Below are 13,891 nucleotides of genomic sequence, written 5' to 3' on the forward strand. Positions count from 1 at the left end.
GCTAGGGCGGTTGCTAGGGTCCCCATGATGGTTGCTAGGGCCGTTGCTAAGGTACTCAGGGTGGTTGCTAGGGTTATCGGGGTGGTTGCTAGGGTGTTGCTATGCGGTTGCTAGGGTACCCGGGGTGGTTGCTAGGGCGGTTGCTAGGGTCCCATGATGGTTGCTAGGGCCGTTGCTAAGGTACCCAGGGCGGTTGCTAGGGTAATTGGGGCGGTTGCTAGGGTCTTGCTATGTGGTTGCTAGGGTACCAGGGGTGGTTGCTAGGGCGGTTGCTAGGGTCCCCATGGTGGTTACTAGGGCCGTTGCTAAGGTACCCAGTGTGGTTGCTAGGGTAATCGGGACGGTTGCTAGGGTGTTGCTATGTGGTTGCTAGGGTACCCAGGGTGGTTGCTAGGGCGGTTGCTAGGGTCCCATGATGGTTGCTAGGGCCGTTGCTAAGGTACCCAGGGCGGTTGCTAGGGTAATTGGGGCGGTTGCTAGGGTGTTGCTATGTGGTTGCTAGGGTACCCAGGGTGGTTGCTAGGGCGGTTGCTATGGTAACCTGGGTGGTTGCTAGGCAGTTGCTACGGTACTTGGGGGGGTTGATAAGGTGTTGCTAGGCGGTTGCTAGGGTGTTTTGGCTGGTTGCTAGGCAGTTGCTACGGTCTCCTGGGTGGTTGCTATGATGTTACTAGGTGGTTGGTAGTTGTCACAGATGGTCACTATGTAGTTATTATAGAGTTCTTAGCCCATTTGAGCACTTAGCTAATCACTATTAGCATGTAGCTAATCACTGCTAGCATGACTAGCATGTTGGAAGTCCAGTGTGCTAGCATGAGTCAAAAAATCCAACCGCCATGTCTGCACGATGTTCTGATGCAGAGATATAGGTCGTGCAAAACGGTTGCTAGGGTACTCCGTTTGGTTGCTATGGAGTGGCTTGGCAGCTGCCAATGGTGATACTCCAAAGGCTGCTCGTCAATATAAACCAACCCCCATGCCTCTACGATGTTCTGATGCAGAGAAATAGATCTTGCAAAACGGTTGCTAGGGTACTGTGTTTGGTTGCTAGGGAGTGGCCTTGCAGCTGCCAATGATGATACTTCAAAGTCTGCTTGACAATATAAACCAACCCCCATGCTTCTATGTCTTTCAGATGTTAAGATATCTCTCTATACTTTGGGTTGCTAGGTTGCTCTTAATGGTTGCTAGGGCGTGGCTAGGTTGTCTTGAAGGAGATACATGATTGGCCGTTTGCTGCCCGAGTGAAACGAGCCCACCCTCATGTTTCTATGACACTTCTATCCAAAGTTATTCATTTGATCTTTTTCAATGGAAGTCTATGGGGCTTGTTGCTATGGTGCTCTATATGGTTGCTAGGGCGTGGCTTGATAGATTCACATCGATCCTGAGAGACTGATTGGTTGCCTGATTCAAATGAGCCCACCCCCTTGTCTCTATGACACTGTGATCCAGAGTTATGTTCAATACAAAATCCCTATGTAATTTCCCATAGTTGGAGAAGCCCTCCCTATACTTTGTATTGGGGGCAAATTTGGGGGGCTCTTGCGCCCCAGGGGTACAACTTATACCCCACTGCGGGGTATGTTCTCGCACAGCCTGATAGCCTCTCCAAATGTGGTGATTCACGTGTTTCTGCGAAATTCTCTCTCAGAGCTATGCTCCGTCAAATTTTTTTTTAATGCATTTCCTATGGGACGTTTTTCGGCCGATTTTTCGCCCGCTGTACGAACATCGTACGCCCGATCGCTTATAAAAGTCATAGCACACCTCTCCTCAATAGGGCGCACGATTTGACGCCTGTTTCGTTGGTCTGTGACAAAAACTGCGGGACGAGTTACGCGCCGAAGTTTTGTACGGAAGAAGTAAGAAGAAGAAGAAGAATAATAAGTATGTGAGATAATAATAGTGATGCCTTGCCTCCGGCAAGCACCACTAATAATAATAAGTATGTGAGATAATAGTAGTAGTGCTTTGCCTCCGGCAAGCACCACTAATAAGTATGTGAGATAGTAATAGTGATGCCTTGCCTCCGGCAAGCACCACTAACTAGAAGGTACATTTCCTGAAGAAAATGTGAGTGGTGCTTGCAGTGGCAAAACTCGCCCCTCTGTTGCTAAGGTGTGGTTGCTAGGGTACCCGGGGTGGTTGCTAGGGTCCCTATGATGGTTGCTAGGGCCGTTGCTAGGGTACCCAGGGTGGTTGCTAGGGTAATCGGGGTGGTTGCTAGGGTGTTGCTATGTTGTTGCTAGGGTACCCGGGGTTGTTGCTAGGGTCCCCATGATGGTTGCTAGGGCCGTTGCTAGGGTACTCAGGGTGGTTGCTAGGGTAATCGGGGTGGTTGCTAGGGTGTTGCTATGTGGTTGCTAGGGTACCCGGGGTGGTTGCTAGGTCGGTTGCTAGGGTCCCCATGATGGTTGCTAGGGCCGTTGCTAGGGTACTCAGGGTGGTTGCTAGGGTAATCGGGGTGGTTGCTAGGGTGTTACTATGTGGTTGCTAGGGTACCCGGGGTGGTTGCTAGGGCGGTTGCTAGGGTCCCCATGATGGTTGCTAGGGCCGTTGCTAGGGTACCCAGGGTGGTTGCTAGGGTAATCGGGGTGGTTGCTAGGGTGTTGCTATGTGGTTGCTAGGGTACTCGGGGTGGTTGCTAGGGCGGTTGCTATGGTAACCTGGGTGGTTGCTGGGCAGTTGCTTCGGTACTTGAGGTGGTTGCTAAGGTGTTGCTAGGCGGTTGCTAGGGTGTTTTGGCTGGTTGCTAGGCAGTTGCTATGGTCTCCTGGGTGGTTGCTATGATGTTACTAGGTGGTTGGTAGTTGTCACAGATGGTCACTATGTAGTTATTATAGAGTTCTTAGCCCATTTGAGCACTTAGCTAATCACTATTAGCATGTAGCTAATCACTGCTAGCATGACTAGCATGTTGGAAGTCCAGTGTGCTAGCATGAGTCAAAAAATCCAACCGCCATGTCTGTACGATGTTCTGATGCAGAGATATAGATCTTGCAAAACGGTTGCTAGGGTACTGTGTTTGGTTGCTAGGGAGTGGCCTGGCAGCTGCCAATGATGATACTTCAAAGTCTGCTTGACAATATAAACCAACCCCCATGCCTCCATGTCTTTCAGATGTTAAGATATCTCTCTTTGGATTTAGGTTGCTAGGTAGCTCCTAATGGTTGCTAGGGCGTGGCTATGAAGTGTTGAAGGTGATTCGTGATTGGCCGTTTGCTGCCCCGAGTCAAACGAGCCCACCCTCATGTTTCTATGATACTTCTATCCAAAGTTATTCATTTTATATTTTTCAATGGAAGTCTATGGAGCTTGTTGCTATGGTGCTCTATACGGTTGCTAGGGCGTGGCTTGATAGATTCACAGTGATCCTGAGAGACTGATTGGTTGCCTGATTCAAATGAGCCCACCCCCTTGTCTCTATGACTATGTGATCCAGAGTTATGTTCAATGCAAAATCCCTATGTAATGTCCCACAGTAGGAAAAACACATTGTTTCATGGGCGATCCCTCCCCATTGGCTTAGTATGGGGCAACTTTGGGGGGCTCTTGCGCCCCAGGGGTACAACTTATACCCCATTGCGGGGTATGATCGCGCATAGCCTGATAGCCTCTCCAAATGTGGTGATTCACATGTTTCTGCGAAATTCTCTCTCGGAGCTACGATCCGTCAAAGTTGGCCGTAATGCATTGTCTATGCGATTTTTCGCCCGTTTTTTCGCCCGGTGTACGAACATCGTACGCCCGATCGCTTATAAAAGTCATAGCACACCATTCCCGATTAGGCCGCACGATTTGACGCCTCTTTTGCGGGTCTGTGACAAAAACTGCGGGACAAGTTACGCGCCGAAATTTTGGCGGAAGAAGAATAAGAATAACTAGAATGTACATTTCCTGAAGAAAATGTGAGTGGTGCTTGCAGTGGCAAAACTCTGCGCCCTGTAGCCACCCATGATGCCTGTGTGATGTTTTGAAGCAGAGATAGAAGGATTTATATTGCTACATGGTTGCTAGGGTGCTCTATATGGTTGCTATGGTGTGACTATATAGTTTATGGGGTGATATTTAAAGATTATTTACCAGCCTGAATGCAAAAAGCCCAAGCCAGTGTTTCTATATAGTTATTTTTGCTGAGATACAGCTTTTAAATGTAGTTAAACAGTTGCTAGGGGGCTAAAATTGGTTGCTAGGGCATGGATATGAAGTTGTTATGTCACTACTTATGGACTGCTTGATAGGCCGAGTCAAAAGAGCCCTCTCCCAAGCCTCTATGACTTTCTAATCCAAAGATATGATGTCAGATAGTTTTTCCAATGTTAAGTCAATGGGATATTTTGACACATTTTCTTCGCCCGCTGTACGATTATCGTAAGTCCGATTGCTTAGAAAAGTCATAGCACACCTCTCCTCAATATGCCGCACGATTTGACACCTCATTCATGGGTCTGCGACAAAAAGTGCTGGAGGAGTAGCGTGCCGAAGTTTTGTCAAGGCGGATAGTAATAGTAACACTAGAAGGTACATTTCCTGAAGAAAATGTGAGTGGTGCTTGCAGTGGCAAAACTCGCCCCTCTGTTGCTAGGGTGTGGTTGCTAGGGTACCCGGGGTGGTTGCTAGGGCGGTTGCTAGGGTCCCTATGATGGTTGCTAGGGCCGTTGCTAGGGTACCCAGGGTGGTTGCTAGGGTAATCGGGGTGGTTGCTAGGGTGTTGCTATGTGGTTGCTAGGGTACCAGGGGTGGTTGCTAGGGTGGTTGCTACGGTCCCCATGATGGTTGCTAGGACCGTTGCTAGGGTACCCAGGGTGGTTGCTAGGGTTATTGGGGTGGTTGCTAGGGTGTTGCTATGTGGTTGCTAGGGTACCCGGGGTGGTTGCTAGGGCGGTTGCTAGGGTCCCCATGATGGTTGCTAGGGCCGTTGCTAAGGTACCCAGGGTGGTTGCTAGGGTGATTGGGGCGGTTGCTAGGGTGTTGCTATGTGGTTGCTAGGGTACCCGGGGTGGTTGCTAGGGCGGTTGCTATGGTAACCTGGGTGGTTGCTAGGCAGTTGCTACGGTACTTGGGGTGGTTGCTAAGGTGTTGCTAGGCGGTTGCTAGGGTGTTTTGGCTGGTTGCTAGGCAGTTGCTATGGTCTCCTGGGTGGTTGCTATGATGTTACTAGGTGGTTGGTAGTTGTCACAGATGGTCACTATGTAGTTATTATAGAGTTCTTAGCCCATTTGAGCACTTAGCTAATCACTATTAGCATGTAGCTAATCACTGCTAGCATGACTAGCATGTTGGAAGTCCAGTGTGCTAGCATTAGTCAAAAAAACCAACCGCCATGTCTGTACAATGTTCTGATGCAGAGATATAGGTTGTGCAAAACGGTTGCTAGGGTACTCCGTTTGGTTGCTATGGAGTGGCTTGGCAGCTGCCAATGGTGATACTCCAAAGGCTGCTCACCAATATAAACCAACCCCCATGCCTCTACGATGTTCTGATGCAGAGATATAGATCTTGCAAAACGGTTGCTAGGGTACTCCGTTTGGTTGCTAGGGAGTGGCCTGGCAGCTGCCAATGATGATACTCCAATGGTTGCTTGCTAATATAAACCAACCGCCATGCTTCTATGTCTTTCAGATGTTAAGATATCTCTCTATACTTTGGGTTGCTAGGTAGCTCTTAATGGTTGCTAGGGCGTGGCTAGGTTGTCATGAAGGAGATACATGATTGGCCGTTTACTGCCCGAGTCAAACGAGCCCACCCTCATGTTTCTATGACACTTCTATCAAAAGTTATTAATTTGATCTTTTTCAATGGAAGTCTATGGGGCTTGTTGCTATGGTGCTCTGTTTGGTTGCTAGGGCGTGGCTTGATAGATTCACAGTGATCCTGAGAGACTTATTGGTTGCCTGATTCAAATGAGCCCACCCCCTTGTCTCTATGACATTGTGATCCAGAGTTATGTTCAATACAAAATCCCTATGTAATGTCCCACAGTAGGAAAAGCCCTCCCTATACTTTGTATTGGGGGCAAATTTGGGGGGCTCTAGCCCCCCAGGGGTACAACTTATACCCCAATGCGGGGTGTGTTCTCGCACAGCCTGATAGCCTCTCCAAATGTGGTGATTCACGTGTTTCTGCGAAATTTTCTCTCGGAGCTACGATCCGTCAAAGTTGGCCGCAATGCATTGTCTATGCAATTTTTCGCCCGTTTTTTCGCCCGGTGTACGAACATCGTACGCCCGATCGCTTATAAAAGTCATAGCACACCATTCCCGATTAGGGCGCACGATTTGACGCCTGTTTCGTTGGTCTGTGACGAAAACTGCGGGACTAGTTACGCGCCGAAATTTGTACGGATCTAGAAGAAGAAGAAGAAGAATAACTAGAATGTACATTTCCTGAAGAAAATGTGAGTGGTGCTTGCAGTGGCAAAACTCTGCGCCCTGTAGCCACCCATGATGCCTGTGTGATGTTTTGAAGCAGAGATAGAAGGATTTATATTGCTACATGGTTGCTAGGGTGCTCTATATGGTTGCTATGGTGTGACTATATAGTTTATGGGGTGATATTTAAAGATTATTTACCAGCCTGAATGCAAAAAGCCCAAGCCAGTGTTTCTATATAGTTATTTTTGCTGAGATACAGCTTTTAAATGTAGTTAAACAGTTGCTAGGGGGCTAAAATTGGTTGCTAGGGCATGGATATGAAGTTGTTATGTCACTACTTATGGACTGCTTGATAGGCCGAGTCAAAAGAGCCCTCTCCCAAGCCTCTATGACTTTCTAATCCAAAGATATGATGTCAGATAGTTTTTCCAATGTTAAGTCAATGGGATATTTTGACACATTTTCTTCGCCCGCTGTACGATTATCGTAAGTCCGATTGCTTAGAAAAGTCATAGCACACCTCTCCTCAATATGCCGCACGATTTGACACCTCATTCATGGGTCTGCGACAAAAAGTGCTGGAGGAGTAGCGTGCCGAAGTTTTGTCAAGGCGGATAGTAATAGTAACACTAGAAGGTACATTTCCTGAAGAAAATGTGAGTGGTGCTTGCAGTGGCAAAACTCGCCCCTCTGTTGCTAGGGTGTTGCAATGAGGTTGCTAGGGTATATGGGGTGGTTGCTAGGGCGGTTGCTAGGGTCCCCATGATGGTTGCTAGGGCCGTTGCTAAGGTACCCAGGGTGGTTGCTAGGGTAATCGGGATGGTTGCTAGGGTGTTGCTATGTGGTTGCTAGGGTACCCGGGGTGGTTGCTAGGGCGGTTGCTAGGGTCCCCATGATGGTTGCTAGGGCCGTTGCTAAGGTACCCAGGGTGGTTGCTAGGGTAATCGGGATGGTTGCTAGGGTGTTGCTATGCGGTTGCTAGGGTACCCGGGGTGGTTGCTAGGGCGGTTGCTAGGGTCCCCATGATGGTTGCTAGGGCCGTTGCTAAGGTACCCAGGGTGGTTGCTAGGGTAATCGGGATGGTTGCTAGGGTGTTGCTATGTGGTTGCTAGGGTACCCGGGGTGGTTGCTAGGGCGTTTGCTAGGGTCCCCATGATGGTTGCTAGGGCGGTTGCTAGGGTACCCAGGGTGGTTGCTAGGGTAATCGGGGCGGTTGCTAGGGTGTTGCTATGTGGTTGCTAGGGTACCCGGAGTGGTTGCTAGGGCGGTTGCTAGGGTCCCCATGATGGTTGCTAGGGCCGTTGCTAGGGTTCTCAGGGTGGTTGCTAGGGTAATCGAGGCGGTTGCTAGGGTGTTGCTATGTGGTTGCTAGGGTACCCGGGGTGGTTGCTAGGGCGGTTGCTAGGGTCCCCATGATGGTTGCTAGGGCCATTGCTAGGGTACTCAGGGTGGTTGCTAGGGTAATTGGGGTGGTTGCTAGGGTGTTGCTATGTGGTTGCTAGGGTACCCGGGGTGGTTGCTAGGGCGGTTGCTAGGGTCCCCATGATGGTTGCTAGGGTCGTTGCTAAGGTACCCAGGGTGGTTGCTAGGGTAATTGGGGCGGTTGCTAGGGTGTTGCTATGTGGTTGCTAGGGTACCCGGGGTGATTGCTAGGCAGTTGCTATGGTATCCTGGGTGGTTGCTATGATGTTACTAGGTGGTTGGTAGTTGTCACAGATGGTCACTATGTAGTTATTATAGAGTTCTTAGCCCATTTGAGCACTTAGCTAATCACTATTAGCATGTAGCTAATCATTGCTAGCATGACTAGCATGTTGGAAGTCCAGTGTGCTAGCATGAGTGAAAAAATCCAACCGCCATGTCTGTACGATGTTCTGATGCAGAGATATAGGTCGTGCAAAACGGTTGCTAGGGTACTCCGTTTGGTTGCTATGGAGTGGCTTGGCAGCTGCCAATGGTGATACTCCAAAGGCTGCTCGCCAATATAAACCAACCCCCATGCCTCTACGATGTTCTGATGCGGAGATATAGATCTTGCAAAACGGTTGCTAGGGTACTGTGTTTGGTTGCTAGGGAGTGGCCTGGCAGCTGCCAATGATGATACTTCAAAGTCTGCTTGACAATATAAACCAACCCCCATGCTTCTATGTCTTTCAGATGTTAAGATATCTCTCTATACTGTGGGTTGCTAGGTAGCTCTTAATGGTTGCTAGGGCGTGGCTAGGTTGTCTTGAAGGAGATACATGATTGGCCGTTTGCTGCCCGAGTCAAACGAGCCCACCCTCACGTTTCTATGACACTTCTATCCAAAGTTATTCATTTGATCTTTTTCAATGGAAGTCTATGGGGCTTGTTGCTATGGTGCTCTATATGGTTGCTAGGGCGTGGCTTGATAGCTTCATAATGATCCTGAGAGTCTGATTGGTTGCCTGATTCAAATGAGCCCACCCCCTTGTCTCTATGACACTGTGAAGCCGAGTTATGTTCAATACAATATCCCTATGTAATTTCCCATTGTAGGAAAAACAGTGTTTCATGGGCGATCCCGCACCATTGTATGTCTATGGGGCAACTTTGGGGGTCTCTAGCGCCCCAGGGGTACAACTTGTACCCCTCTGCGAGGTATGTTCTCGCACAGCCTGATAGCCTCTCCAAATGTGGTGATTCACGTGTTTCTGCAAAATTTTCTCTCGGAGCTATGCTCCGTCAAATTTTTTTTTAATGCATTTCCTATGGGACGTTTTTCGGCCGATTTTTCGCCCGCTGTACGAACATCGTACGCCCGATCGCTTATAAAAGTCATAGCACACCTCTCCTCAATAGGGCGCACGATTTGACGCCTGTTTCGTTGGTCTGTGACAAAAACTGCGGGACGAGTTACGCGCCGAAGTTTTGTACGGAAGAAGTAAGAAGAAGAAGAAGAATAACTAGAAGGTACATTTCCTGAAGAAAATGTGAGTGGTGCTTGCAGTGGCAAAACTCGCCCCTCTGTTGCTAGGGTGTTGCAATGAGGTTGCTAGGGTACATGGGGTGGTTGCTAGGGCGGTTGCTAGGGTCCCCATGATGGTTGCTAGGGCGGTTGCTAAGGTACCCAGGGTGGTTGCTAGGGTAATCGGGATGGTTGCTCGGGTGTTGCTATGTGGTTGCTAGGGTACCCGGGGTGGTTGCTAAGGCGGTTGCTAGGGTCCCCATGATGGTTGCTAGGGCCGTTGCTAGGGTACTCAGGGTGGTTGCTAGGGTAATCGGGGTGGTTGCTAGGGTGTTGCTATGTGGTTGCTAGGGTACCCGGGGTGGTTGCTAGGGCGGTTGCTAGGGTCCCCGTGATGGTTGCTAGGGCCGTTGCTAAGGTACCCAGGGTGGTTGCTAGGGTAATCGGGGCGGTTGCTAGGGTGTTGCTATTTGGTTGCTAGGGTACCCGGGGTGGTTGCTAGGGCGGTTGCTAGGGTCCCCATGATGGTTTCTAGGGCGGTTGCTAGGCTACCCAGGGTGGTTGCTAGGGTAATTGGGGCGGTTGCTAGGGTGTTGCTATGTGGTTGCTAGGGTACCCGGGGTGGTTGCTAGGGCGGTTGCTAGGGTCCCCATGATGGTTGCTAGGGCCGTTGCTAAGGTACCCAGGGTGGTTGCTAGGGTAATCGGGGTGGTTGCTAGGGTGTTGCTATGCGGTTGCTAGGGTACCCGGGGTGGTTGCTAGGGCGGTTGCTAGGGTCCCCATGATGGTTGCTAGGGCCGTTGCTAAGGTACCCAGGGTGGTTGCTAGGGTAATCGGGGCGGTTGCTAGGGTGTTGCTATGTGGTTGCTAGGGTACCCGGGGTGGTTGCTAGGGCGGTTGCTATGGTAGCCTGGGTGGTTGCTAGGCAGTTGCTATGGTACTTGGGGTGGTTGCTAAGGTGTTGCTAGGCGGTTGCTAGGGTGTTTTGGCTGGTTGCTAGGCAGTTGCTATGGTCTCGTGGGTGGTTGCTATGATGTTACTAGGTGGTTGGTAGTTGTCACAGATGGTCACTATGTAGTTATTATAGAGTTCTTAGCCCATTTGAGCACTTAGCTAATCACTATTAGCATGTAGCTAATCACTGCTAGCATGACTAGCATGTTGGAAGTCCAGTGTGCTAGCATGAGTCAAAAAATCCAACTGCCATGTCTGTGCGATGTTCTGATGCAGAGATATAGGTCGTGCAAAACGGTTGCTAGGGTACTGTGTTTGGTTGCTAGGGAGTGGCCTGGCAGCTGCCAATGATGATACTCCAATGGTTGCTTGCTAATATAAACCAACCCCCATGCTTCTATGTCTTTCAGATGTTAAGATATCTCTCTATACTTTGGGTTGCTAGGTTGCTCTAAATGGTTGCTAGGGCGTAGTTAGGAAGTCTTGAGGTGATTCGTGATTGGCCGTTTGCTGCCCCGAGTCAATCGAGCCCACCCTCATGTTTCTATGACGCTTCTATCCAAAGTTATTCATTTTATCATTTTCAATGGAAGTCTATGGGGCTTGTTGCTATGGTGCTCTATATGGTTGCTAGGGCGTGGCTTGATAGCTGCATAGTGATCCTGAGATTCTGATTGGTTGCCTGATTCAAATGAGCCCACCCCCTTGTCTCTATGACACTGTGATGCCGAGTTATGTTCAATACAAAATCCCTAGGTAATTTCCCATAGTAGGAAAAGCACAGTGTTTCATGGGCGATCCCTCACCATACTATGTCAATGGGGCAACTTTGGGGGTCTCTAGCACCCCAGGGGTACAACTTGTACCCCTCTGAGAGGTGTCCTCTCGCACAGCCTGATAGCCTCTCCAAATGTGGTGATTCACATGTTTCTGCAAAATTCTCTCTCGGAGCTATGATCCGTCAAAGTTGGCCGTAATGCGTTGTCTATGCGATTTTTCGGCCGATATTTCGCCCGGTGTACGAAAATCGTACGCCCGATCGCTTATAAAAGTCATAGCACACCATTCCCGAATAGGCCGCACGATTTGACGCCTCTTTTGCGGGTCTGTGACGAAAACTGCGGGACTAGTTACGCGCCGAAATTTTGGCGGAAGAAGAATAAGAATAAGAATAATAACTAGAAGGTACATTTCCTGAAGAAAATGTGAGTGGTGCTTGCAGTGGCAAAACTCGGCGCCCTGTAGCCACCCATGATGCCTGTATGATGTTATGGAGCGATGATATAAGTACTTTATATTGCTATATGGTTGCTAGGGTACTCTAAATGGTTGCTATGGTGTGGCTGTATAGTATATGGGGTGATATTTAAAGACTATTTGCCAGACTGAATCCAAAAAACCCTAGCAAGTGTTTCTATATAGTTATTTTGCTGAGATACAGCTATTAAATGTGGTTAAACAGTTGCTAGGGTGCTAAAATTGGTTGCTAGGGCGTGGCTATGAAGTACTTATATCACTACATATGGACTGCTTGATAGGCCGAGTCAAAAGAGCCCACTTCCAAGCCTCTATGTCTCTCTGATCCAAAGATATGATGTCAGATAATTTTTCCAATGTTAAGTCTATGGGATATTTTTACCCATTTCTTTCGCCCGCTGTACGAATATCGTAAGTCCGATTGCTTAGAAAAGTCATAGCACACTTCTCTTCAATAAGCCGCACGTTTTAACATCTCATTCATGGGACTGCGACAAAAAATGCAGGAGGAGTAGCGCGCCAAAGTTTTGTCAAGGCGAATAGTAATAGTAACACTAGAAGGTACATTTCCTGAAGAAAATGTGAGTGGTGCTTGCAGTGGCAAAACTCGCCCCTCTGTTGCTAGGGTGTTGCAATGAGGTTGCTAGGGTACATGGGGTGGTTGCTAGGGCGGTTGCTAGGGTCCCCATGATGGTTGCTAGGGCGGTTGCTAAGGTACCCAGGGTGGTTGCTAGGGTAATCGGGATGGTTGCTCGGGTGTTGCTATGTGGTTGCTAGGGTACCCGGGGTGGTTGCTAAGGCGGTTGCTAGGGTCCCCATGATGGTTGCTAGGGCCGTTGCTAGGGTACTCAGGGTGGTTGCTAGGGTAATCGGGGTGGTTGCTAGGGTGTTGCTATGTGGTTGCTAGGGTACCCGGGGTGGTTGCTAGGGCGGTTGCTAGGGTCCCCGTGATGGTTGCTAGGGCCGTTGCTAAGGTACCCAGGGTGGTTGCTAGGTGATTGGGGCGGTTGCTAGGGTGTTGCTATGTGGTTGCTAGGGTACCCGGGGTGGTTGCTAGGGCGGTTGCTATGGTAACCTGGGTGGTTGCTAGGGCCGTTGCTAAGGTACCCAGGGTGGTTGCTAGGGTAATCGGGGCTGTTGCTAGGGTGTTGCTATGTGGTTGCTAGGGTACCCGGGGTGGTTGCTAGGCAGTTGCTATGGTCTCCTGGGTGGTTGCTATGATGTTACTAGCTGGTTGGTAGTTGTCACAGATGGTCACTATGTAGTTATTATAGAGTTCTTAGCCCATTTGAGCACTTAGCTAATCACTATTAGCATGTAGCTAATCACTGCTAGCATGACTAGCATGTTGGAAGTCCAGTGTGCTAGCATGAGTCAAAAAATCCAACCGCCATGTCTGTACGATGTTCTGATGCAGAGATATAGGTCGTGCAAAACGGTTGCTAGGGTACTCCATTTGGTTGCTATGGAGTGGCTTGGCAGCTGCCAATGGTGATACTCCAAAGGCTGCTCGTCAATATAAACCAACCCCCATGCCTCTACGATGTTCTGATGCAGAGATATAGATCTTGCAAAACGGTTGCTAGGGTACTGTGTTTGGTTGCTAGGGAGTGGCCTTCCAGCTGCCAATGATGATACTTCAAAATCTGCTTGACAATAAAAACCAACCCCCATGCTTCTATGTCTTTCAGATGTTAAGATATCTCTCTATACTTTGGGTTGCTAGGTAGCTCTTAATGGTTGCTAGGGCGTGGCTATGAAGTGTTGAAGGTGATTCGTGATTGGCCGTTTGCTGCCCCGAGTCAAACGAGCCCACCCTCATGTTTCTATGACACTTCTATCCAAAGTTATTCATTTGATCTTTTTCAATGGAAGTCTATGGGGCTTGTTGCTATGGTGCTCTATATGGTTGCTAGGGCGTGGCTTGATAGATTCACAGTGATCCTGAGAGACTGATTGGTTGCCTGATTCAAATGAGCCCACCCCCTTGTCTCTATGACACTGTGATCCTGAGTTATGCACATTACAAAATCCCTATGTAATTTCCCATAGTAGCCCTCCCTATACTTTGTATTAGGGGCAATTTTGGGGGGCTCTTGCGCCCCAGGGGTACAACTTATACCCCAATGCGGGGTATGTTCTCACACAGCCTGATAGCCTCTCCAAATGTGGTGATTCACGTGTTTCTGCGAAATTCTCTCTCGGAGCTACGATCCGTCAAAGTTGACCCCAATGTTAAGTCTATGGGTTTTATCGCCCGATTTTTCGTCCGGTGTACGAACATCGTACGCCCGATCGCTTATAAAAGTCATAGCACACCATTCCCGATTAGGCCGGACGATTTGACGCCTGTTTCGTTGGTCTGAGACGAAAA

At 49.1% G+C, this 13,891-nt stretch overlaps 1 long non-coding RNA gene across 1 annotated transcript; it reads left to right on the forward strand.

The window, feature by feature from the left end:
* The first annotated feature begins 1,189 nt into the window (after positions 1 to 1,189).
* On the forward strand, positions 1,190 to 13,126 carry LOC127976054 (uncharacterized). The gene is made up of 4 exons (XR_008157718.1): positions 1,190 to 2,391; positions 2,760 to 4,754; positions 9,550 to 9,745; positions 12,512 to 13,126. It is a non-coding gene; the product is annotated as an uncharacterized LOC127976054 (long non-coding RNA).
* Positions 13,127 to 13,891: the final 765 nt, after the last annotated feature.

Source organism: Carassius gibelio, chromosome B17 (genome assembly GCF_023724105.1).
Source record: "Carassius gibelio isolate Cgi1373 ecotype wild population from Czech Republic chromosome B17, carGib1.2-hapl.c, whole genome shotgun sequence".
NCBI lineage: Eukaryota > Metazoa > Chordata > Actinopteri > Cypriniformes > Cyprinidae > Carassius > Carassius gibelio.